This window comes from Anguilla anguilla, chromosome 11, assembly GCF_013347855.1.
Source record: "Anguilla anguilla isolate fAngAng1 chromosome 11, fAngAng1.pri, whole genome shotgun sequence".
In the NCBI taxonomy this organism is placed as follows: domain Eukaryota; kingdom Metazoa; phylum Chordata; class Actinopteri; order Anguilliformes; family Anguillidae; genus Anguilla; species Anguilla anguilla.
This window is the reverse complement of record NC_049211.1, coordinates 8,837,093-8,863,573: the sequence shown is the minus strand read 5'-3', so window position 1 is coordinate 8,863,573 and position 26,481 is coordinate 8,837,093.

Sequence of the window (26,481 nt, the reverse complement as noted above, 5' to 3'; positions counted from 1 at the left end):
CTTTGATGTCTCAGCTTCTCACAGCACCCTATGCCCCCTCTCAGGTACATTACCCTAAATTGCCATCTGTCTTTCTGACGTTGCTCGAGAGCCTTCGACCCTGCTCTCCTGGCTACCTAGAGTGGCCACCATGTCGGCTGACGCTAAAACAATGGGAGTAAAAGATCAAGAGGGAAATAATGTCGCACTCTAAATTCACTCTCTGCTCCCTTTCATTTGGCGCATTCTATAACCGCTGAAGCCCGTTTCCCCGGAAACCTTCAAAGGTATGTGAATGCAGATGGAGGGTCATTCACCCCCAGCTCCTGCTCCTGTCACAGTGCTAATGGCAGTGGTCTGTCTCCGGCTTTTTAAAAAAAAACCAGGAACCAGGTAGATGGTTAGTGTGTGCCCTGTAATCCCAGTTCTTGGCCTAGCTCGGTCCAGGAGCATTTTTTTTTTCCTTCTCCCAACCCATATTAAGCAGCTGAAATAACCGATCTCTGCTCTCATTGTACCATTTTAGCCACTCCTCCCGGGGTCCAAGACTCTCTGACATCATTTAAAGAGCTGAAATAACCTGCTGGTACGTGGACCTCTGGGACACGGCCTGCATGCCACCGAACGTCACATTCTTTATTGGTCTCAGATACCTTTTCATTTAAGCACAAAGTGGAATCCATTTTTGTTCTTTATTCCCCCGCACGGACGTTTAGGGAGCCCGCGTTACGTGACCTCATTTCGTCTGCAGCTGTATGCTTTTTAGGTTGAACGGGCAATTTTAGCTCGGCTGATCTGACGCAGCATCTGGCAATATAGACGCTGTGGGTCGCATCATACCTGGCTGCGTTTCACTTGCTCGAGCAACATGTGCCTGCCTCCAATCGGCGGTATCCAACCCTATTGCGTCTGTGTATATTATTAGCCCTGGCTGTACACCTAATTAAGTTGCCTGCGGAGCGATCAATCAATGTCCAATTGGATTTACGAACGCGGCTTCGGCACCGCGCGGGCCAGATGAGCTCCCGTGCGTCCCTGTGACATTCCCATGACCTTCAGGACCGGAAGTTTCGCAGTTTGTACCGAGCTTGCGCTCCGACTACGATTTCAGTCACGGACCGCTGTTTTGCATCCCTGTCTGAAGCTACACTTTGATTGTAATGAGAAAGCAAACAAAAGAAAAGAAAGAAAGAAGGAAAAAAATGCTTGCTTGCGCTCCTGAGAATTTTCAACTAAAAAAAACAGGTGACAGGAACCTTAAGGTACAGATCCCCAACTGTGTGATTATCTAACACGGCTTACTCAATATTTAAATCCACTGTAAACAAACTATTATCTCAGACTGGTGGAGGTGTTGGTGAGCTGGAGGAGAGTGGGCGGTGTTGATTGTCACACTTGCTGACTCCTTGGGTGCTTTGTGGCTCGCTCTTCGAAAATCACGACTGTCGATGTATTTGGGAGGGATGGAGAGGGCTTCTCTGCGGACGTCTTTCAGTCTTGACACCAGAGAAGAGAACAAGAGCGCAACGTTTTAGTCGAGGCCTGTTGCCTCAAGACAAACATCCCATCGGTAGCAAGGAAAAAGGAACCCTTCTGTACTCAATATCGATCGCACATCTTTTAAAACAGAAGTTCACGTCCGTGTATAGTTGCATAATGAAGGGCTTGATTTGCCCGGTTGAGTCTGAATGTTGAATCGAATGAGCAAAGGAAATACTGCCTATTCTTATTCTCATCTTGTTCGAGTGGCACCCTTCAGGACATGGCATCTGCGTGTGCACATGGGTTTGGATTTAACTTTGGGGGAGTGGTGCCGAAATTCATTTTGTAAGCAAATACCACGCCGCCGATTTCGTCTCCCCACGTCTCTCCCGGGCAGGGGCTCAGTTTAGCGCACATCGCCAAATAATTAAGGCTCAATTTCCCTCAACCGCCAGATCCTTTGTCCCCGAATTGAGTAAGCGCGGGATTAAGGAGGTTTCCAGTCGACCACTCACAATTTGTGTCTCGGCTTCTGACAAGTTAATTGCAATTGGCTTTTGGAACATTTTAATTTGTTTCATTATTGTTGATCGGGGAAAGCAGTGCGTGGTGCAAGATTTGCAAAACTGCTTACTGATTGAATCCCTGGGATACCCATGTTCGCTGCTGTGATGCAACAGAAACGGATGACTTGTCACTTTCAGTGTTAGTGAATAATAACTACTGAACAGCCCTTTTAGGAAATCAACCTTTCCAAGGGCTTATCTTAAAACACGTGGACCGGACAAAGAAGATTAGTTACAAAGACGTCTCCTTTTTTGTAACACGTATCGAACACATGTAATTAGCAACCACAGTTGAAGATAACGTCCTCTAAGCCCGTGAAAGACTAATGCCTTTCTAATGCCCACTTGAAAGTGTTTGCACAATATGGTGATAGACATCTCTGGAAGTTTATTTATTAAGCAGTATTTGTTTGTTCAGTTAATTCGGTGTTATGTTATTATGTTTATTCTGGGTTGGGGTGACCTGCTTAGAACAAATCGGGAGTGTACAGACATCCAAAATAATAACAGGTGCGAGGAAAAGGCATAGTGAGTAAGATTAAACAAACTCTCTGGTGTGAGGAAATTTTAGGAGGAACCCTGCTTATAGCAGAAGCCCATCTACTGTTAGCGGGCCTGGGGCCTGATTTACTAAGACCTTCAGCATGTGCAAAACCTTTTAGCATAAGCAGAACCAATAACATGACCAATGATTGGTCATGGCATTTGTTTTGCACTAATCATCAGTTATGTTATTAGTTTTGTGTGTGGTAAAAGGTTTTGCACATACAAAAGGTAAATCAGGTCCCTGGTGTCAGTTAAAATAACACTAAATGATAATAGGGAGGTAATGGCGAATCTACCAGACATGGTATGGTCATAGTGGTTTGGACGCTTAGTGTATAACCTAGGCTATTAGACTAGCCAGTAAAAAAAAAAGAAAATACAGACCAAACAAAGAAGTGTATATTCACAGGTGGGTGAGAATTGCAAGACCATACATCTAGGCCTCCAGGTTAAACCACCGAGAGGGCTCTCACTGACATCACCTGGCAAACTGTGAGTTGAAAGAAGCTAGCAGAAACCTGAGCAGTCCTAGTGGACTTGCACCTACCCTATCCCAGGTGAGGAAAGGCTAATTGTGCCTTGCTACTTGAGGATCCCAGTGAGTCCAAAGTGTAACTGTGACTATAGGGTCCAGCCTATGCCCGTGGTAAGTGTATTTACATACCGAACCACTCAGGAACCAATTAATGAAAACCTCAGAGGTATTGGGCCTGCCAGACATTCAGTACCCACAGCCCATACAGTGCCCTACCCATCACAGGGGCAACCACAGAGTCAAGCAACATGGGACCCGTGTCTGAACCAGGGCTGCTACCATTTACCCAGACTTCTTCTGCCCGTGTGGATGAGCCGTCCTCACTGGGATCAGAGATCGGCACATTTCCCGGAGAGCACTGATGCTAATGTCTGTGGGATGCTGCAAGAACATTAACTGTAGTTATATGGAGGCGGTTTAAAAATTATGTCTGCCCATTATGGCGTAGCAATGAGTGCATCTGTGTTTTATTGCCAAGTAAGCAGATATCCCCTCATGCAAATGAGCTGAGGGAACAACAACATCCTTTTATGCATTTGCGTGGGAGAGGAGAGCACCGGGGCTGTATTTAATTGCAGATGTTTGCGGCGTGTCATCTGTCCCCGAAGAGCACACTCTGAAAAGCAGACTCCAGTGCGTGATGTAGCCGGAGCCATATAGGCGGGTTTAGGGTTGAGCTAAGGTGCTCACTGCACTCGATTCTCAAGAGCTGCTTTTTTTTGCCCCCGCCCCCCCCCCCCCCCCCCCCCCCCCCGCCTATCAAGGCCTACAGCGATGACTGAGACACAGCATGGACGCCGCCTGACCTCAAACACTGTTTTGCGTTGTATCCCTTGATTCATGGACTCAGCTGGAACACAGGCTACTGTAGCAAGGGGAGGTTGAACCTTCTTTCAGTCAGGACAACTCACATATTTACATTAAATATATTTATGAATAAGCAAGGTAATTCTTTTTTTTCTTTTTTTGGCTCTGAATGGATCTGCTTTAGGTAGGCCTGGGCATGCACCAGCGTGCACTATCCCATCAAACAGGGATCATGATACTGAACAGTAGAAATACCAAGCCCCCCCCCCCCCCCCCCGTGCCTATGTACAAGCAGATCCAAACAACAGGTGCAAGCTTGGGTGTTGGAGGGCGAGCAAAATTCTGTGAGCTGAAGCAAGTGTAGCATGCAGGAAGCAGCTCGGGCAATGAGCAGCACTAGGTCTGACTATTGGTTTAATAATGGTGCACCATTAGTGATGCATGCATGCGATAAACTGAGTACGAGAACACATAATGATGTGTGTATGCGATTAGCTGGATATGAAAACATGTAGAGATGTGCATGTGTGATTGGCTGAACATGAAAACATGTAGAGATGTGCATGTGTGATTGGCTGAATATGAAAACATGTAGCGATGTGCATATGTGATTGGCTGAATATGAAAACATGTGGTTGCTGAGGCCGAACCAACGGGTAAACTGCAGCAAGAGTTTCCTGACCGAACTTGCTCTGCGCATTCCCTACACACCGCTCATTAAAATTCAAAGTGGGCGGAGCCACCATGACCCGCTTAGCCCATTGTGGGAAGCATAAAGCCCCTCCTTCTCACGAATAATATAAACAAGGATGGGCAATATAACAATGCATAAAATTCTTAGACAAGGTGTCGGCATTAAAATGGTTAACTACTTATTTGCTTTTTTACTGTTTAATTACATAATTCTACAATGCATCTTTTACGATGTAGATTCATTAAAAATGTTAGACAGTGAGGTTTCATTAAATATTTAAGAGGAATATATATATGCACATGCATACATGCACACACACACACACAAACACACACACACACGCCAAAGGCATTTAAACATCACTTAAATACAATGAATACATAAATACATTTAACATTTTAAAGAAAGCTATTGTATAATACAAAGCATAGATTATTCATATTAATATCTACACAGAGCAATTACATGTCTGTCATCAATCTTAGGAGACAAGATGAAATTTTATTTATTTATTTTAAAAACTTTTTTGCACTAGTGGCTGGTTCAGGCGTTTGGCTGTAGTCACAGAGCAGTAAACAGCAAAGTTATTGAAAAATCACGGAAAACTGAAATAGAGCAGATAGAGCACCTGTGAATTTGGTGACAAACACCCGATCTCGCTGATTAGTGTATCCTAATCACATCATCCCTATCTTTAGTATATTAAATTATTTTTTTCATCATCATGCTAAATTATTTGGAGAGTTATTTGGCATGTTTTTTTTTTTGGGGGGGGGGGGTGGTATTTGCTCTATAACATTGGGAATGCATTGAGAAATGCACTTATTAGCAATGGCAAATGATTCAGATGAAACCTACTGTACTTTCTCTGTGCTGAATTCTTGTTGCGGATTTCTTGGATTTCAGTTGAATTTCTAGAGTGTGTTCTACAACGTTATTGGTTTGTTTATTAAAACTCTGCATACAACACAGTGGAGATAATTTTGTTTACAGGCCCTCATTATTCTCAATTTGCATTTGCAATGAGGTTAATTAGAAAACCCACTTCACTGATAAGTTTCAAAGGAAATATTAAAAATTAACCAACTCTTTCCATATCAACAGGGAACAATTGCGAATAAACAAGAACATTCTGTCCTGGTTTAGCAAACCGGCACATATGCAGAGAAAATAATGAAATATCCTTTAGAAGAAGCACCAACCAATGTGACAACAAAGACACGAATGGGTTTGTACCTTTCTGAAAACAGCTTTTTTTAACAAGCCCTTAGGAGTGTGAGGCTTTGAATTATCAATAAAAATATGTATGTGAAAGAGTATTTCATAGCTCAGCCCCACTGAGAATTATTTTACAAAATGTCCCTGACCATCAATGCAGTGACACGCGCTCCTTCTTTATGACCAGAGCCAGATCACCAATGCCTTTATTGATATGGTCTCACCACGTCCTTCCAACATCCATCAGTTAAAATGCAAAGTACTCTTTTTTTCTAGCATATAATTACACGTCAGTGGAAATAACAGCTTCATAGCCAAAGTTAATTGAGTTGACTGGACCTCTGTGGCAGAGGGGGGAGAGGGAAAGGAGGAGGAGGAGGAGGGGGCGGTTATTCTCTGAGCATCTGAAGGACACTACAGATGGAGCGAATCACCAGAGGACACTGTGGCAGCCATATTAGCTTCATTTTCACAGGTGCAAACTTTTCCTGACATCTGTTTGTCACAAAGCCCAAAAAAGTGTCAAAATAAAATTTTTTGTGACGATATACACTGAACAAAAATATAAATGCAACACTTCAATTTCAAAGATTTTATTCAAAGGTAATAAACGTAAATCAGTCAACTGAAATAGATTAATTAAGCACTTGTCTATTGATTTCATGTGGCTGAGGATACAGATATGCATTTGTTAGTCACAGATTCCCCAAAAAAGAAGATACCATGAAATGAACAGGATACCTATCAGTATCTTGTGTGACCACCATTTGCCTCATGCTACGCAACACATCTCCTTCGCATTGAATTGATCAAATTGTTGACTGTAGCCTGTGGAATATTGTCCCACTCTTCTTCAATAGCTGTACGAAGTTGTTGGATATTGGTGGGAACTGGAACACACTGTCGTATGCACCGGTCCAGAGCATCCCAAACATGCTCAATGGGTGATATGTCTGGTGAGTGTGCAGGCCATGGAAGAACTGGGACATTTTCAGCTTCGAGGAATTGTGTACAGATCCTTGCAACATGGGGCCATGCATTGTCCTGCTGAAACATGAGTTGATGGCGGTGGATGAATGGCACATAAATTGGCCTCAGGATCTCATCACGATATTTATGTGCATTTAAATTGCCATGGATAAAATGCACTTGAGTACTGTGCCCATAGGATATGCCTGCCCATACCAACACCCCACCACCACCACCATGGGCCACTTTGTTCACAACGTTGACATCGGCAAACCTCTCACCCACCCGACGCCATACACGCTGCCTGCCATCTGCCCTGTACAGCTGAAACCGTGATTCATCAGTTAAGAGGACTGTTCTCCAGCGTGCCAGTGGCCATCGAAGGTGAACTCTTGCCCACTTGCGTCGATTGTGAATTTGAACTGCAGACGATTCAAGACCCTGGTCAGGACGTTGAGCTCGCAGATGAGCTTTCCTGATGCGATTTCTGACAGTCTGTGCAGAAATTCTATGGTTGTGTAAACCAACGGTTTCATCAGCTGTCCGTGTGGCTTCCCTCAGACAATCCCGCAGGTGAAGAAGTCGGATGTGGTGGTCCTGGACTGGTGTCGTTACACGTGGTCTGCGGTTGTGAGGCCTGTTGGACGAACTTCCAAAATCTCTGAAACGATGCTGGAGGCGGCTTATGGTGGACAAGTGAACACCCATTACTGTGGCCAACAGCTCTACAGGACATTTCTGCAATCAGCATGCCAATTGCATGATCTCTTAACTCTTGAGGCATCTGTGACATGGTGTTGAACCCCAAAAAACTCAACATTTTAGGGTGACCTTTTATTGACCCTATCATAAGGAACACCTGTGTAGTGATCATGGCTTTTAATCAACATCTTGATATGCCAAACCTGTACAGGAGATGGATTTTCTTGACAAAAGAGAATGCTAGCTAATAGTGATATAAACAAACTTGTGGGCAAACGTTTAGAGAAATAAGATCTTATGTGCACATAGAACAAACCTGTGCGGTATTATTTAAACGCATTAATAATGGCTGCAAAAATAAAAGTGTTGCATTTATATTTTTGTTCAGTACAGATATAAGTAAGCCATTCATATTCCTCTTTGCTTTGGCTCCACATACACATACAGTTTTTACATACAAGGATCCTAACAAAAAGGTGATGAGAAACACAGAGCTTATTGAAAATGGTGGTGCTGGGCGGGGGTGGGAACAGAAGGTTCAGAGCACTTATTTTTGCTTACTATGATGAAAGCGCGAGGGCAGCGAATGCGTGCAGACCTCTCACAGCGGAATGTGCGCTAGCACGCAAACGGCGAGACGGTGTTAATGATGTTCGACAGCCGTCTCGCACTCTCGCTCGCACAACGCGTTTCTGTCATCCTGCTGGATTTCTGTTGCTCGCGCAACAAAAGTGCTCATTTATTTATTTATTTATTTATTTATTTATTTCACAGAAAGTCTATTTTAAGACCCGGTTGACAACGGGGGAGCTGTGGTTGGGGACAGCAGCTATAGCATAACCGCCAGCTACCCCGCAGACAGAACAAAAAGCAGTGCGGCTATAGGCTGTGCCGGCTCACGTGGGGGTTCCTTTGAAGATGCACGAGCACAACGCTCAGAACTGTGGAGACCCAGCCGAGAGAGAAAACGCAAAGGGAAGCCACGCTGGGGGGGGGGGGAGAAGCGGCTTCTTGCCTTGCGGCCCGCGGCAGGTGTACGCTGCTTACGCGTTTAACAGATCCTACTGAGCCCCATGCTCTCAAACATAAGCTATGTCTGAGAACACCAAGAAACATGCCCTCCCTTTAGGCCTCAGAACATGCGTGATCCAGTGTGCACGTTGAAGCCCTTCGCTCTTGTTAGGATAGACAAGTTTTTTAAGTTTTGAGCACAATTATGGAGCTCTGCCATGGAAAGCTTACCTTAATGTCACTTACCGTAGTTTACAGTCTCTGTAAGAAGTGCCCGAAGTTTTAATGTATAATGTCTGATTCTTTAATTTGAAGTTAGTTGCCTTAGTGACATGAGGGGCACTTGGACATCTTTCATAATTTGATTCTTTTGTGAACTAGTGGGGGATTTTTATTTTTTTACAAGAGAAGGGGGAAAAAGGACTCTGTTCATGGTTGTGATGGCCAGGCCAGTCAGGAATGGCACATTATGCTGGAACTGTAAACCTTGAAACCCAGAGATTATTTTGCTCAAGTCAGCAATATAACTGCTTCCAATTTCAATATCAATATACCCATATAAGTGGCTGAACAGCTCAGGACTGGAGAATAGTTGCCCTTAAATACAAAGACACCCAGTCAATTTGAACCTGTGACCTTTAGGTTACGAGACCAGTTCCTTACCCATTATACTGCACTACTGCTACACACACACACACACACGGAATGAGCGAGAGACATTACACTTCACATTACATTTGAAATTCCTTTCCTCCCCCCCACCCCCCCCCCCCCCATGCTCCTGATGCTGGCTAATGCAATTATAAAAGGTATTTATTTGAATGAAAGGACGGAAACGGTTGATCATTCTCTACTGGAAAGTGGAAATTGGTCCGGGCGGAGAGGAAGGATCTGTATGACTCAACCCTAAGTGGACATTAGAAGAATGGATGACTGTAATTCCCACTAAAGCCACTGCAGGACTGCGGCCTTGATGGCGTGCACCGATGCAGTGTCTGAACAGTTCACTGCTCTGCTCGTACGGGGGAAAATCCACAGACTGTGCTGGTAATGGGCGATGGCCACATTTCCTTGATGTACTTCACAACCTGACCTGCTTCCTGCCTGATTGTGTGGCCTGTTTCTGGGCCCTTTATTGGTTTCATCAGAGAATGGGAATTTGTTAGCCTGGGGCTTTGCATTCTGTTACAGATAGGACATTTTATATTGCTGTTATTTATCAGAAGAAAAAAAAAGCTCAAGAAAGCTCTGGATAAGAGCGTCTGCCAAATGCCTGTAATGTAAAGAAAAGCGTCTGCCGGTATTTGCTCCAACCATGGACTAAACCACCTGATTTCACTCATTTCTTTTACCTCTTTGGTTCAGGACGTAAGCTCATTAGTGCATTAGTGAAATCATAATCAATTAGTGTGCTGGTATTATTAAATATTTACCAAAGAGACAACACTGTTGCTAATTGATATAGGTTTGACAGCCAAGCAAACAGAGTGATTAATGAGCTAAATAAGGTGGAATATTTCAAGGCGGTGGTAACATTAGTGGAATACAACCCCCCCCCCCCCCCCCCCCGCCTTGTCCTTGTTACTGTACACTGTACCGACACTGTGATCACTTTGAACATCCTATGCATTGATTGTCTTATGTATCTCCAATTGTCTGCGATGGACTGGCGAACTGTCCAGGGTGAATTCCTGGAAGGAAAATAATTTTCACCAGATTGGAAAGTAGTCCATGCTGACACAATGTACCCTGCCACTGATAATTACAGTACTGTTCAGTTGCAAGCAGAAACACCTGAAGATTTTATAAATATGACGCCATTGTTCTCAAGTAGTGCACGTTTCTTGTTGAAAGCAAACCATGAAAGCCTCAAAGGCTCGATGGCAAATGCAGTCCATTTAAACGGCAATGCCCACATTGCAGCACTGGTGAGTGGCATTTAGCCAAGCAATTTCCCCAAAGTTGACCAACTCGTGGGAGTTGTTAAAAATGTTTTCTAAAGCATTATCCAAACGCAAAGTTGTGCTACACGGCCCTTCTAATGAATACGATAATGGAATGGAAGGTTTAGATCCACCATTAAAACTTCCACCTGAGCCATGAAAATGATATGGGGCAGATGGCATTCTGAGATATCGTACCGTTCTCTGCAACTCTATTCCAATTCTGTGGGCCTGGAGACGGAAATCTTTGCCAAACACTGCTTTGCCGGTGTGGCTCAGGGAACTGGTGTGCCTCGAGGATTTAGGGGCAGAGCTTGCCTTAATGGTGGGACATTACGACGGTCTCCTTGAAATGATCCACTGGTCTGAGCGCAAAGAAATTAGAATGCATGAAATGTACAAGCAGACTGAACGGCTGAAAAATGAATGCCAACAACTGGCCACTGCTGACACACACAGCAGAATTAGCGGTTAAAACAATTAGTCAATGCGTCATGACGTTCAGTGCAGTTGTGGGTGAAAGTGACAATATATTACAACCCTGATGCACCCTGAAAGAAAACGTGTGATATTATTTTCACAAGAAAACAGCAGTGGTAGTGGGAGAATTCTGGGACAGGGATGAAAAAATCTTAGAATTTTTTTAACACATAAAGCAAAATGATACTTGTCGATTGACAATTGTTAATGCAGAAAGATGTACATTTCTGCATGTTCATGTGTTCAATTCTACACCAAGAGCTGTCAAGCAATGATTGAGGACACAATTAAAAATTGCCCATAGTTAAATTCCATCACAGTTTGAACCTTATATTTTCATTCTATTTCAGCCAATCTGTATATATTAGCGGACAATTTCTTTATTATGAAAACCATTTCTTTATTATGCACATCATTCTATTTTCTGTCATTTTTGTGCAGGTGATATAATTTCACTTTTTAAGTGTGTAGGCACAAAAAAAAAACAAAGCAAAAAAAACAAATCAAAACAATGATATAGCACAGCACCATAAAAACATACTGCTGCCGCTTGCCTGTGGTTATAATAACCACGCTGAATGCAACTCGAGAAAGTGTGAGAACATACCTGTCCATCACCATTAAGCTGCAGATGACTCGGCAATGTGCACGACAGAGGAAGCGCACCGCGGTCTTTGTTTAACGTGTCTGATCAAAGAAGGCTCTTCTGACCTCATGCTGAGGGAACACAGGAACGCAGACGAGAAAATTACTTCTGAAAAAAAAAATGGAAATAATAACGAAAACCTTAATTATTAAAATTATTTGCAGAAAGATGGCTGTTGGGTGACAGCCCATATTCAGGGATGTGGCCTATGGTCAAAACTGCAAATACAAGGGCTATCTGTGGCTGGCACTTCTCCTGGGTGACATTCCTAATACTCAGTTCAGGCACTGTTTAAGCAGCTTCTACGGCAAATTTGAATACTTTCTAAAGCATATATGTTTACATGGTTACACTTTAATATATGGGATGCCTGCCATATTTATTGCTTATAGCCTTACATTCTCAAAACTATCTGAACACGGAAGTTATTTCTTGACTGGGTCAAAATCCTAATTTAATAATTATAATGTAAAGCATGTTTAGAACATCTAGGCTCAGCATTACAAGGTATTATGCTGCAAATTTAATATGTGAAAATGCCTGATCTTCAAAAATTAGTAGGGGAACTCCTTTGTGATTGCAAAAAAAATCTCTCAAAAGCCTAGTTTCATCCCCTTTATACAGACAAGCAGCCAGTAATTTTCATTGATTCCCCTCTGTCGGCATTTTATGCAGCACCGTCTCCTGGGAGATGCAAATGTGCTTGTGAGCCTCATATTTTCAGGAGGGTAAGAAAGATTCCAAGTACTTAGTCTCTACAATACCACCCTGAATATAATACATCCCCATGTCCATAATATACCAGAACAAAACACACGCACACGTATGTTGACCAAGATTTAATACCAATTTAATACCATCTAGCAGTGGTTTTCTTATGAGAAGACACATCCAGGCATCAGTTCTTTTTCTCGGTTTGTAACATTAATCTTTACTAATCTTTACTAAACCATTCCCACCCCCCCCCCCCCCCCCCCCCCCCCAAACAGAAAACTGATATCTATTCATAGTAACAGTGAAAAAGGTAAACTGTTGTAGGAAGATTATATGATGTACATCAAACATGCAGAAAAGGCCAGCCGAGGAGGAAGGAGCGTGCCGTTTAGGCGATACAGATAGTGGAATGTTCTGTGTGTGGAGGGGGGGGGGGCACGGGTTTTAATAGGACAGGAGGTTTCTGAGAAAGAGGGAGCAGATTTAATGGGGAGGATGCTGCAGGGTGCAAGGGCTGCGGAGGCAGTTCTGTGCCTAATGGGATGGAATCACGAACGCGAGTCTGTGAGAAATATTATATAAGAAGCATACTACTGGGACAGTGCGACCCCCTATTAGTACGCCCACAACTAATGTTTAGATTAAACAGGGCTGTCATCTTTTTTAAAAATTAATTTCTTTTTTTTTTTTTTAGTAAAACTTTTCAGCACTGGCCTTTTTGATTCCCTTTTTTGTTCTAAGCTTCATATGCTATTATGCGAATGATGAAAAGTGTTCTCCGTTCTTCTAATGTTTACATTTTTTTGCTTACAAAATTATCACATGAAAGTCTGCTGTCTGTTGTCAGCGAGGTCAGCGATTTCTATTGAACCATCCATGTTCATTTGTATCAGCAGTAGTGCTATCGATTCCTCATTTCTCCTAAGGCCTTTTTGAACCTGATTAATTAGAACAGAGAGGAGAGCCCGGTTTTAATTAGGCTAAAAGATGGAGAGCACAAAGTTACTTCGAGAAAGTTGTACGACAGTGTCCAGCGATAGCCTCAGGGTGTCCTTACCCGGTGTTAAAAGAAGCAGAGGTCCTGTCTCTGTAAAGCCAAACACTATAAAATCAAAACTTTCGTCTTCAGGTTTTCCATGATATTGCAATAATTCTAATTTTCATAAGAACCTGCTACAATATGCAGTACTTTGTTTTGTTGTATGTGCTGATGTCAAATGCCACATATGTGTGCCGTATACTGTAGCACACATACCACTTCTTGAAGGATGCAAAGAAACCAGATATCTGGGGTGCTGGCCCCTTGAAGGGCCCTCCCCACCTGAGCCATTGTGTGTTTGATTTACCTGATCCCTGAATGACTGACCCAAATTTGACCACCAGTCCTGAGAGTACTGTTTAAAATTTTTAAAATAAACATATTGAATGAACATACACCCTTAATTTCGCTCTGGATTAGAGCATTTTCTAAATGAATGCAGTGTCACATAAATATGCCATATTTATCAATGAAAGCTGAAAAATCAACTTCACTGTGAGGACTTGTTTATAAAGATAGTTTTTTAAATTAATGGCTCTTAAATAAAATTGTCTCAGTTCACTTTATATTGCATCCGTGATTTGAGTTCCTTGACTATTTTAATCATAGACACAACAAACACACCCTAATAAAACATTATACAACCTCCCATAAAAATAAAAAATAAAAAACAGACAAGGTGTTCAGGTTCTTAGGTAGTTGGCCCCAAGGACTAATGTAAAAACATCAGGTTCCCAAGGTTCACGTTACTCGAGTACTAAATACAATTAAAAAATTTTAACTTGTCTCAGACTTGTCCTTGTTATTTGTCTTTCGATCCAGCTATAAGTTTGGAAAGTGATGTAAACGTGGCAACTTAATGGCAAGACCACTAATTTTGGTCTCAGCTGTCTCACCTCTTTGCTGTCTCACAGTAAAATAATATAGACCCTTTTAGCTTTCATCATCATCTCTGTACGAAGTGATGGGACAGATGTCAACACATTATAAGCAGGGAGCAGCAGGTCAATCAATATGAACAAGATAGTGTTCATTTGTTTTTTTAAAACCTCCATAATATAAAAACTGTGCCTGTTCCCTCCCTGCCATTTTGTGTGTAGAGGTCGCCAGTTTCCCATCAGACAGAGCAGTGGCTAGTAGGCAATGAAGCAGAGCTATACTGCAAACTGAACCCTCCCTCCCCCCCGCTCTCCCTCCCGACCTCTCTCCCTCCCTAGGTGGCGCAGTGGCCAAGTATGCATACGCCCAAGTGACTCCATCCCACAGTCTGCCCTGGCAAAATGTCCAGATTTTATCCAGGGTGCACAAATCCCTTCTGCACCTTTCACAAGTGCCTTGAAGGATGTGGTTTTCTGGGAGCCTCCAAAATGTGTTGTCTTTATTTCATTATGTGTGTAGCAAAGACATTCTCCCTCTGGTATGATACATGATTTATTAAAAAAAAAAAGTTTTTTGGGTTATTAAACCATCTGGAACAGTGAAGGAGAGGGCGAGCAGAGAAAAACAGATGACACAAATATGAAATGTCTGTTCATTTATTGCAGAATGCATTGTACTTTATATCTCAAACATACTTTATATGCCAAAGCATATTCTGGGAGGACCAAAGTTCAGTTGACCTGTTTTTTTCACTCTTCAGTCTGCCTCTGTCGTGCCAGTCATATCTATTATAAACAGTATATTTAGGACTTCATTAACGGTCTCATACAATTTAAGCACATCAGTGAAAAGAATGATGAATCTAAGGAATATTTTCTCATTTCAAAGGAATTTTAATAGAAATGTTTCTGATATCGAGTGGTTATTAACAGCTGTGTCATGTGTTAGGGATGGAAGAATGGCCATTTCCAAAACATTTCAATAACAAGAGATTTTGAGGAGAAAGTAAATGATTGCTTTCCCTCAAAGTAATTCTGGCTGTTCAGGCTTTTACTCACTAGGAAAATTAGAAACTAGAGTACTCAAGGACTTCTTACTTCTCCTATCTGATCATCTTAAATAGACAGTGGCATCTGCTAACAGTTGTCATGGCAGGTCAGGAACTGAAATTGGTTTTGACAAGCCTATCATGTCCGCTGCTATTATGCGACTCCGAGAACAGAACGCTCTCTGAGCACCTTCAATCAGTGCCATGAAATGGATCGCCCATACTGTGCTCTGAGCAGTCATCTCGCATGCCTCTAAATGCCAAGAATGGCCTTTCAGAAGTTTATTGCATGGATAATTCAAATGATGATGGGTACTCTGGAAGATATTCTCTAGAGTAAACAAATGCAGTAGAAAATCCATTGGCGCACCGCAGTCCTATAACAATCACTGGAATGCACCGAAAAATGTGTGTGCATCCGTCCTTATTATGACATCATAATGACGCCATTCTCTGAAGAGAGAGTGTTGTGGATAAAGGGATTTTCAGCAGAGAGTAAAAATATTATTTGAGTGCACACTGAAAGCCAAATGAAAAAAAAAATGCATCCGTTGTGGAAGTGTGGCAGCAGGGTGCTATAGAGCAATGCAATGCCGTGTCCCTGGTGGTGTTCAGTATTAGTTTGGCTGAGTCCCAGATGAGCTCCCAACCCCGACCCCCAACCCCCGTCTTCCCATCTCCTCCAGCTAATGTCTCCAGAGGGACAGCACCCACTTTAATGCTGCCTTTGGGCCATGCACTAATGCAGAGACCAAGATCCGCAGCTTCTGAAGCTCAGTGGAACAGGGGAATTCCCTCACTCACTGAGATACTGTGCTGTACTTGAACTGTTAGAATTTTCCGGAGCCGTTGTGCTGTCAATTGAGGCTGGCTTGCGGACCTTAAATGTATAATAGCAAAAGACTTCACAGCCCGCTGTTGTATATGCGATCATTTAGATAAGATGCTTGGCTGCGATGCAACTTGCGCTTTGGTTTTATGTCAAGGTGAATAAGAACCTACAAAGATTGCAGGTAGTAAAAAAACAACAACAACAAAAAAAACCAATAAATCAATAAACTTTAAAATGCACAGAACCAACAGTGAATCTCAGAATCTCATAAATGTGAGGTATCAGGTATCCTTGGAAAACAAGTTTATGTACTTCATGAGATCCTGGCAATAGGAGTGCATGGTACTCTGCAGACAACTTGTTTGTGATGCAATATTTTTTTCATGCAGATTATAAATAACTTGGAGGAGAGTGCAATGCAGAAATTTAACCAGCCTTTTAAAAATGCAAGTGAGGTGTTGCCAGGCAAGATACTGATGGTATCTGTTTGATATCAAATGCAGGAAGTTTTTCACTCGAGAAGCACAAGTCATCAAATACCCTACAGATGGCTATATCGCATATATAAAAGCAACTTGACAGATTTTGAAATGTACTTCAATAATAACAACGCAGTAATGTAAGGAATTTTTCTAATCAGGCTCCACTGCTCATCCTGCAGCATTGTGAGGGCCACACAGACAGTATTTACAGACAGGAGTTTGGGGGTCACCTTGGTGGCGGACATGCTGACCAGATGCCTCCCTAATGACTTCCCTTGGCTGGAGCCCCAGTTCACTGCATCATCTGGGGAAGAACAAGGCCCCTCTGTCAACCAGCACTTTTCAGTCCAGTGGAACCTGGCACCACACCACAAACATCCACATTTGCACACGCAGACACAAACACACACCCATGCACCCGCAAACGTGAACACAAATACACACACACACACACAAACACAGGTACAGGCACAAACAAAAACACCCACATTTTTACAATGCTGAAAATACAGGAACGCACACACAAACACAAATACACACACACACACACACGCACACAAACACACAAGCACACACACACAAACAAGCACACACACACACACACACACACTCACACACACACACATCATCTTCATTATTAGAATTCATTTCATAGAATTTCCACAACAATGACAATAAAATGGTGCTTATTACACTATTAAAACCCATTATGACCAGATGCTTCTCAGCCGTTAGATACAAAGTTAATTGGTTCTTAAATGCGTGCACTCCAGGCTTGGCTGGTAAACAGGGACTTCTGTGACCACGGCAAACTATAACAGCCAATGTTCACATGCATTAAAGCATAAAATGCTCATTCAGAGGATGGCGCCTGTCTAATTTCCGCATGTTTCCATTTCCAGCATTGACATTAACCTAGCACTAACATTGATATTCCTTATGCTTCAGTTAACCAAAACAGTCGCAATAGCGATTTACATGAAATGAATATGTTCCGTGGCAGCTAATCACTAAAGCGGAGGTAAAGGACTTCAGAATCACTTCCGTTTGTCTTGAGAATTAAATAAAAGCCATTAATGCTGACACACACAAAGGCGCTAAAAGACTGTGGCGATGACTGAGTACACACTGTAGACAGCTTATATTCCTAGGAAAGGGGATGGATTTGCGCCACCGATGTGCGGTCGGCACGCAGCTCCTAGAAGGCTATCCGCTGATAAAGTGGTTACCGGGAGATACCCATGGGCAGGCACGCTGGCATAGTGGTTAGCACTGTTGCCTCGCAAGAAGGAGGTTCTGGGTTTGAATCCGGGTCCAACTGGATCCTCTCTGCGTGGAGTTTGCATGTTCTCCTGCAGCACAGAGAGGCAGCTGCCCACTGCTCCTAAGTAACTAGGATGGGTCAAATGCAGAAGACAAATTACCCCACGGGGTTCAATAAAAGTATATCTAAATATTATGAAATCCCTTGTGAAGTCATCTGAAGGGATAAAGCAAATACAGTTTGGTTTAAATTAAAAAGGTTTAAATTACACAGGCTGATGTTCAGCAAACAGAGAAACTGAAATGAGCTTCACTTCACTTTTTGCAGATTTATGTGTTAGCGATGATATTCTAAATATTTAAAAAAATGGAAAACAGCCTGTAGATCTAATACAACTAAATAACAGGCTATTGACAAATGTGTTTGTATAAGTTTAGTCCCACATAAAGACACACATTTTGTTGTTATCAAACCACCAAAGCAGCTCTGCCATTTCTCTGTATTTTTTCTCCAAAGCAAGTGGAAGTAGTAGTCAATTACACTTCCAGTTTCCAGACCCACATTAATGCTCATTAGCAGACTGTAGTGCTAGCTACACTTTCCACTACCTCCTTCTATTGAATCTCATAACTGCGGGGTGCAAAGACATGTACATGAACGTGACTACTGTACACTTGGAGAATGGGAAAGCACACTCAAATGCAATTATTCACTGCGTGAACAAGACCATAGACGTCATGCTGGACACCAGATAGTCGAACGCAGCATCATGTTTGCGTGTAGAAATCGAATCGGTATCTTTGCGCATCACTAAGCATCAAATCATTCAAAGGATAATTCATATTTGAGAGCTAGTCAGACCTGAGGTACTTCCTGAAGAGGGTGCAGCGTGTGTGGGTATAGCATTATGTTGTGGTAGCCTAGAGTCAAGACAGCTGAAATATAAGCAAATGGAATAACACCTTGCTGGCTGATGGCAAAACCATTATCTTGAAACCTGGGGAGCCATTCCCAGTTTTAAAGTTCATTACCCACACAGTTAGACTTCCAAATAGTGCACAGGGAGGAGCAACAACAACACACAAAAAAAAACAATGTTATAAAGGCTTACTGCTCGGGAAATGTCCTCAGAGGTCTGTACAAAGAGCTTTGACAGACGCTTCAGCAGGGTTCTCAGTGTCTTTCTACTATACCAACATGGATACCTATACAATATTTCCACTGTCTTTTTCTGTGATTGGCAGCTACCCATATTTGCTAGGCATCGACAAAAATTCCAGTTATGTATGTAACGGAAAAATGCACGATTTATTGTAAGTGAGGGGGAGGTCATTTTTTTTTATCGCATCTGCTCCATGTTATCCGCCGGAGAAACACGATATTTAACGTTTGCGTCTGTGTGTGTGCGTAGGATGTGGGCGGAGGTCTCGTCAGGTCTGCCGCATTCCCGCAGATATTACGGTCTTCACAAACACAACTCTGTAATGGGTTTCAATTAAACTTGAACAGGCGGCGCCTGATTGTGGGGTTGTGTGCCAATTAATTTTGTTTTTATGAAACCCAGCTCTCCCCCGCACATCTTTATGAGGGGTGTTTTTACATAGGCAGTGCTATTCCCTGCCTCAGCCAGGCATGCAGGATTGATAAGCCCACATTAACATTAGCACTCTGATCTGAATTTACCCTCCTATGTTGATACAGTAGACAGTTGCTTGAAACAGTCGCTTGAGCCAGTATTGCGTTTCTACGTATGATGGTAAATTCAGATCACTGTGCCCATTAACATTAATTCTATGGTCTGTATTTACCATCACTCATTGATGAGGCTGGCAGTAGAGTTGCTTGTGCCAGTATTGAGTTTCTACGCATGATGGTAAATTCAGATCACTGTGCCCATTAACATTAATGCTATGGTCTGTATTTACCATCATACATTGATGAACAGGCAGCAGAGTTGCTTGAGCCAGTTTAGAGAAACTGGCCAGGTACAGTTCATATGTAAGAACAAGACATCAGGAGGAAGTACAGATTAAATGGAACCACTTTTCAAAAATACAGCAAGCTAGAACATCAGGACATTAAAAAATAGGGGGGCTTATAACATTTATTATAATGTATCATTTATAGTTAAAAATGGCAGCATCTACCAAGGCAAAAAAAAAAAAAAACCTTGTACAGAAACTACATTTTGAAAGAAAAATAAATGGAAGTATTGCTTTATTCATTGCAAATAGTCTGCAACTAGCAAAATGAAGCTTTTTATACATTTTGGTTTAAATAAAAGTTAAAGAAAAATGTTGGATGAACTGTCTTAAGGCCTTGCATGAAAATATACACCGATCAGCCACAACATTAAAACCACCTACCTAATATCGTGTAGGTTAGTTATTATTAGTTGCTAAAGGGCTATAACAAGCTAAGATATTGTTAGAGGGTGAATTATTTCCACATGATTTTAAAAACTCTCGACGGGTCAGAGCTGTTTTGGCGGCACAAGGGGGACCTGCACAATATTAGGCAGGTGGTTTTAATGTTGTGGCTGATCGGTGTATATACCACACTCACTAATGGTGGGTTGCTGAGCCAATACTGATTGCTGAGGTTTGCCCTACCACATCTACTGATTCCAGTGTGGATACTGAGGTACCAGGGTTTTTTATGCAGGTATTGTGAACATCACCTGGGCCCCACTTCCTTCTGCAGGACAGTCATCCATGAGCACTAAACAGAATCAGTTCAATAAAGAAAATAGAATAGAATTTTTTTATTTTTTAACTGATAAAAATGTTTGATTGAATCCAAGGGTACTGCATTTGACTGATTCCTGCCATCAATCTTGCATGGATACAATTGGACAAAGAATAGTAAAATTTAAAAAAAACCTTAATTGCTGGTGCATGTTCAGAACAGAAATATATGTGGAAACTGAACAGGAAGCAAATGTTTCCAATGTACTATTGTGTATTATCATCATAATACTTTGCAGCATGCTACTTTCAATGCATGGCTACATTGCAAGGATTTCTTATAATGGATGTAATAGAAATATTCTTTTCAGCTGTTTGTGCCATAAATGTGTTTTGCGCCATGTGAGATTTAATTTGTTGAAGGCTAATGAAACATACCAGGCTCACATATGAGGCACTCTCTGGCACACACCTTTTAAAACATATCTCATTTACAGATTAAATCAAATAACAAATAATGAATGCTCTTATCAAGCTATTCATTTTAGTCCTGAGCATCTAAACCATAAATCCCATTACATTAATTACCGGCGTGATCATTTTATAGCGTTACTTTAGAAAAAAATAGGCTTAATGCTCCTGATTTTCTAAGGTCAAACTCTGGAAATGAATTGTCTGGTATTTAATGTGCTTATTTATTTATTTATTTATTTATTTATTTTAAAGTGCCATATTGACAGGGTGCATTTCCTGTTTCCCTCATGATTAAGAAATTGTAATCTAGCTTCAGACCCCCCCCTAAAATAACTGATACAGTGCTGCAAACAAGTATGACACATTTGCTATGAGAAAATATATTATCTCGCTCTAATCCAGAGATATGACATTGGTTGTAAGAGCTTTCTTTAATACCTCTTGGAAAAAAAATCCCACTGGAAACAAATATCACTCAGCAAACGCCACTGACAGAACAACTCGTGCTCATTGCCAACTCCAAGAAGCTGTTCTCCATCTTATATAAAGTGCTGTCAGAAACAGACTCCACTCTCTCCACCAACTGCAGAATGGGGGGGGGGGGGGGGGGGGGGGGGGGGGGAGACCTCGCTATCACTGCCAATATCAATTTCTGAAAAAAAAAAATTCAATAATATCTTCACTGTGTCTACGAACCATAAAACATAACTCATCCAAAACAAGATCACTCACCACGCATGTTTCACCCAATATAAAATGGACTGTACAGAAGGAAATTTATTGACACCGACACTTTTTTCCTCTCCCCATCCCTGTCTGACTTGAAGATGCCTCATCAGTTGAACTGCCATCCCAATGGCAACAAACCCCCTTTGACCTTTGAGTTGTCCTCAGGTCAAAAATGAATGTAGCGGCAGTGAAAACCTCCTAAATTTAAAATTTTCAGCGTGAAATATGATGTTGCCTGGAGTGACCCTATCATTATAAAAAGTTTTTTTCATATTTTTATAAAAGTGATACACCATTAGGGTACAAAAATTGTCTAATGAGTCTTTTTTTAGCCCTGCAGCTACGAAATCAGAAGTCATTATCAAAGTTAAGGGCCACACATCTATTACAGCAAAGAAATGTATTATGATGTATGTTCTGTAGTAAAAATGAGTTGTGCACCCTGAAGAAATACTGCAGCACTGGACTGTGAAGTAGGACAACAGTTATTCACAGATTTACTGATGGGTGTTTTTTTTTCTGTATGAAAAATATTGATTTGGGATTTAAAATTCAATGAACAGGCTTTTTCACAAGAGGTCTGGTGAGGATGGGTCATTTTTAACCCTGTGAACAAGGGGCGCATACAGACATACTATAAAGACAACACAAGGGTTAATCACCTCAACTCACATCTACAAATTGCCTAAATAAATATGCACCACTGGAAAAGTAGAGATGAACTCACTATATCACAGTGGTTAAACCTGTTGATAGACCACATTCCAATGGGGAAAAAAGATCATTCTCCAGAATTCAAATGAAATCTTTCATTTGAATCCGTAAAAAATGGGACACTGTTAACCTCTTACATCTGCAGGTGATATAATTGCTCAGTTCCACACTTCAACCAAAACAGAAAGGCCCAGTACATGAAAAACTCTCCCCAAATGAGTTTAAATTAATCTGAAATCAAATATGAATATTTCTTCTGGAAATACTTTTTTGTACACTTTATTAAAATGATAGATAATACAATGCCCTTTAATAAAAGCTGAGAATCTGCACTTTAACCACATGTGAATGGTTTGATTACAAATCTAAAAGTATGGAGTACAGAGTCAAATCAAGACAAAAAAAAATGTCCCAAACATTATGGAGCTCACTGTATGTCAGGGTATGTCATGTTTTTTTTTTGATTGTGTGCAAATAATCTCAAGCCTTGTTTGATTTAATGGCCAATGCCCTTAAAGTGGTTAATTATGTCTGGCTGAATCTAGGAGTGAGGGATCTACTCCATGCAATTTTAACATTTATAATGGTAAAATATACATCATCTTTTTCCATGCCACTATAGATCCTGTGGCTGCATATAACTTGGGTGTTTTGAAGTGTTCGGAAGTGACCTCTCAGCAACAGTTGTTACTGTCCTTGTCACTGTTGAGGAAATTTTAGTGAGTCATCATATAATAAAAAAAGCTAAATACTTAAGACCATCATCTTTTTAGAAATATATTTTTAGGAAGGTCCAAAGCTTGATACACAGTTGGTGGGTATAAATCCCCTTAGAAGCATATCCACTTGGACACACACACCCACACAAACACACACGCACACAGATGTTCACATGCGCACACACACACACACACTTACTCAAGCACACAGATGCTCACACACACACACACTCACACACACACGTACATACACACAAAAACACACACCTAATGTGTGATCAATGCCTTATGACATTGTCACATTACGGTCTGGCGCGTGCTCGTGCTTGCAGTTATTGGCATTCCGCTCTCAGGCAGAGCAAAGTCAAACGGCGGGGAAGGACTGAGCTAATATTGATCGTAATAAGCATGGCAAATGACCTCTGAAGTATTTTTAGACAGGCACCATATGACTGGGGAGGGAGCAGGCTATTTTCATGAATGAAGAATGAGACCGTCAGGAGTTTAAACCAGGCAGATGAATGTACGGTCCTCTGTGGACTGTTAATTATGCGCTCAACGTTCACACTGAAGGAGTGACTGATTGTTCCATCAGCAAACAATTCAATCTCAGACATCTTTGACTTGGAAGCGGCTTCCATAAATCAAGGCAAATCCCCTTTCTTGGTTCATGATTATTTTAATTCCTCCTCGTGAAATTAAGCATTTTTCATGTTACAGACCAGTGCATTCCAGAAACATGGGGGAAGCATCTTCCCCCCGCCCCCCCCGCCCCACAAAATTTTTTTTAAAAAGATGGTCCTCTCATGACATTATGAAACAAAGAATTTCCATGAAAAATGCATTTTCTTTCTATGGTTCATAACTATTGTGCGAAACAATATATGCAAATGCTTCCAAATGTGAAAGGCAAGAATTGTTTTAAATATGGGGAGCCATACATCAAATTTTAGGGGATAGAAAGGAACCAGTAGAAATCATCTGTGTAAGTGATATACAGTAGATATGGAGCAATCCATATTCTATTCAGGGGACCATTCAAGTCTGGGAAGACACTGACAGAAGTTTACAAAAGTTCACGATCTCTTATGTGAGGAAGTGGGTATTAATGAAGCTGTGGTTTCTTTCGCCACAAAGCAGTAGATAAGCGTCTGCTTGTTTATGTTATGCATATTCAACAGTGGTGTATATGCTGAAAGGACGGACTAAAACCAGACGAGTGAAATGTATGAACTTGGAGGAATATTAAATCAAATTTATTTGGTAGTTCTTATTATTTAGGGATAGTGGACATATGATTATGCAAGCATTGTATATTTGATGAAGACTTATTTTGTTGTACCCTGTGATAGATTGATAACCTGTCCAGGATGTAATCCTGCCTCTCGCGCAGTGCATGCTGGGATAGGCTCCAGCCTTCCCCCCCGTGACCCTGATCAGAATAAGCGGGTATAGATGGATGGATGGACTAATTTTGTTGGAACACTTAACTTTTATTTTGAAAGAATGATCAGGCACCTGTTGTTTTAAGAGTGACAGTGAACAAATTACTGTTTTTTGCCTTTTGAAGTGGATCCAATCTCAATATTTTCAAGAACAGCATGATAAAGGGCCCCCCACTGAACAACAATAACGACAACAACAAAAAAAAAGAATAGCTGTGTGTCTGTGCCCATTTTTGTATAAGGAAATTGCTGCATATTTCAACCAATGCACATCTGGCCTAACACGTACTGTACCGGGGCAGTGCATATTCATTGGCTCCACCTGCACAGAGATACAGACCTTGGTCCACAAATGAGAAATATTTAGAGGGTGTGGGGTAACATGTGAAACAGGTGAAATAAGCCTTGTTTAGGAGGACTATTGAAATGTGAGATAAAGAAGGGTAAGATGCTGATCAACGACATGCCTTGTAATTCAGTGATCGATGGCGCAAATGCATATGCATGGTGGATATGTTTTGGTTTTGGATAAAAGTGACTCCAGCCAAGAGGTACAAAGCGACACACAGAAGTCTGTCTACTGTCTTAAATGTCTAAGTTTGTCTGCCGATAGACACAGCAAAGAGTGAGGGGCAGTATTTGTGTTTACACGTTTGCATTTCATATGTAGTTCTCTCTTTCTGTATAGTTTATACCTCTGGACCACCTGCAAGGCAATAGATGCCTCCACCATTTAGATTGTTGTTCGTAGGTGCATTTATTTGGGAGGGATTTAGCATTTTACTGTGGTCATGTCCATCACTGACGGAAATTAAATTCAGTCATCAGGAGTCCTGCGTGCTCTGAAAATGTGTTTATCAGTGTTAATGAGTGGCTTTTACGCAAAGGCACATGCGCTTTCATGATTGGTAAAGACCATGGTTTTACAGACTCATATCAAAGGAAGCTGGATGAAAGGAAAGGACAGCCACCAATTATTATTAATACTTTTTTTTCTGGAGATAAATTCACTTTGCATACATATTTCGGATGATAGACTGTACCAAATGCACGAAAATGAAAGAAAGGCAAAAAATAAATGATTTTTTTTTTTTCAAAAGTACTGAGCTACTGAAGCATAAATCAGCAAATGAAGGAGAGGAAAATGTTCTTTATTTTAATTTTTTTTCTTGAACTACTCAGCTGTACATAAATAAGGACCACACTCTCCTTGACCTGGGACACAGTGACAGGTTGATTAATTGAAAATGTATTTATTTGGAACATGCTCTGTATGTGGTATCTTCTGTTCAGAGTGCTATGGAATGACATTGTACTAATTGTACTGCCCAGTGCAGATTCGTTTTATTTGCCATTTTTAATTCTGTTATCTAATAACTTTTCTTACTTTGCAGTTCCTTACTTACATCACATACTTTAAATATTTAAATATAACTTTTAAAATGAGTTAAAATTAGTTCTCATAATTATAAAACACGTTCATCAACCTGTTAACTTGGGCTTACTCATACCTTTGGTCTCTGAAGGATTTCTTATTTTTCATCTGGCTACATGAACAATTGACAGCATCCGTTTTTGCTGTGATTTCCACCGCTTATTTTGTAGTTTTAAATTTATGATTTTATTTTATTTATTTATTTTTTTTTTACAACAAAATAATAAACACACATCATGGTCATTTTATGCCTGAGAATCCATTTGATAAACTGACATAAAAATGACCGGGACACGTTCAACTCCATCTGGGTTCATTGCTGATATAGTCTCATGTTTATAGTCTCATTGCCCATGGCTGTTCTATTACTTCCCTTCGGGACTACAAAACTAAACATGAAGCCTGTTACAAAAGAGGCAATGGAGTGAGACAAACAGAAAAT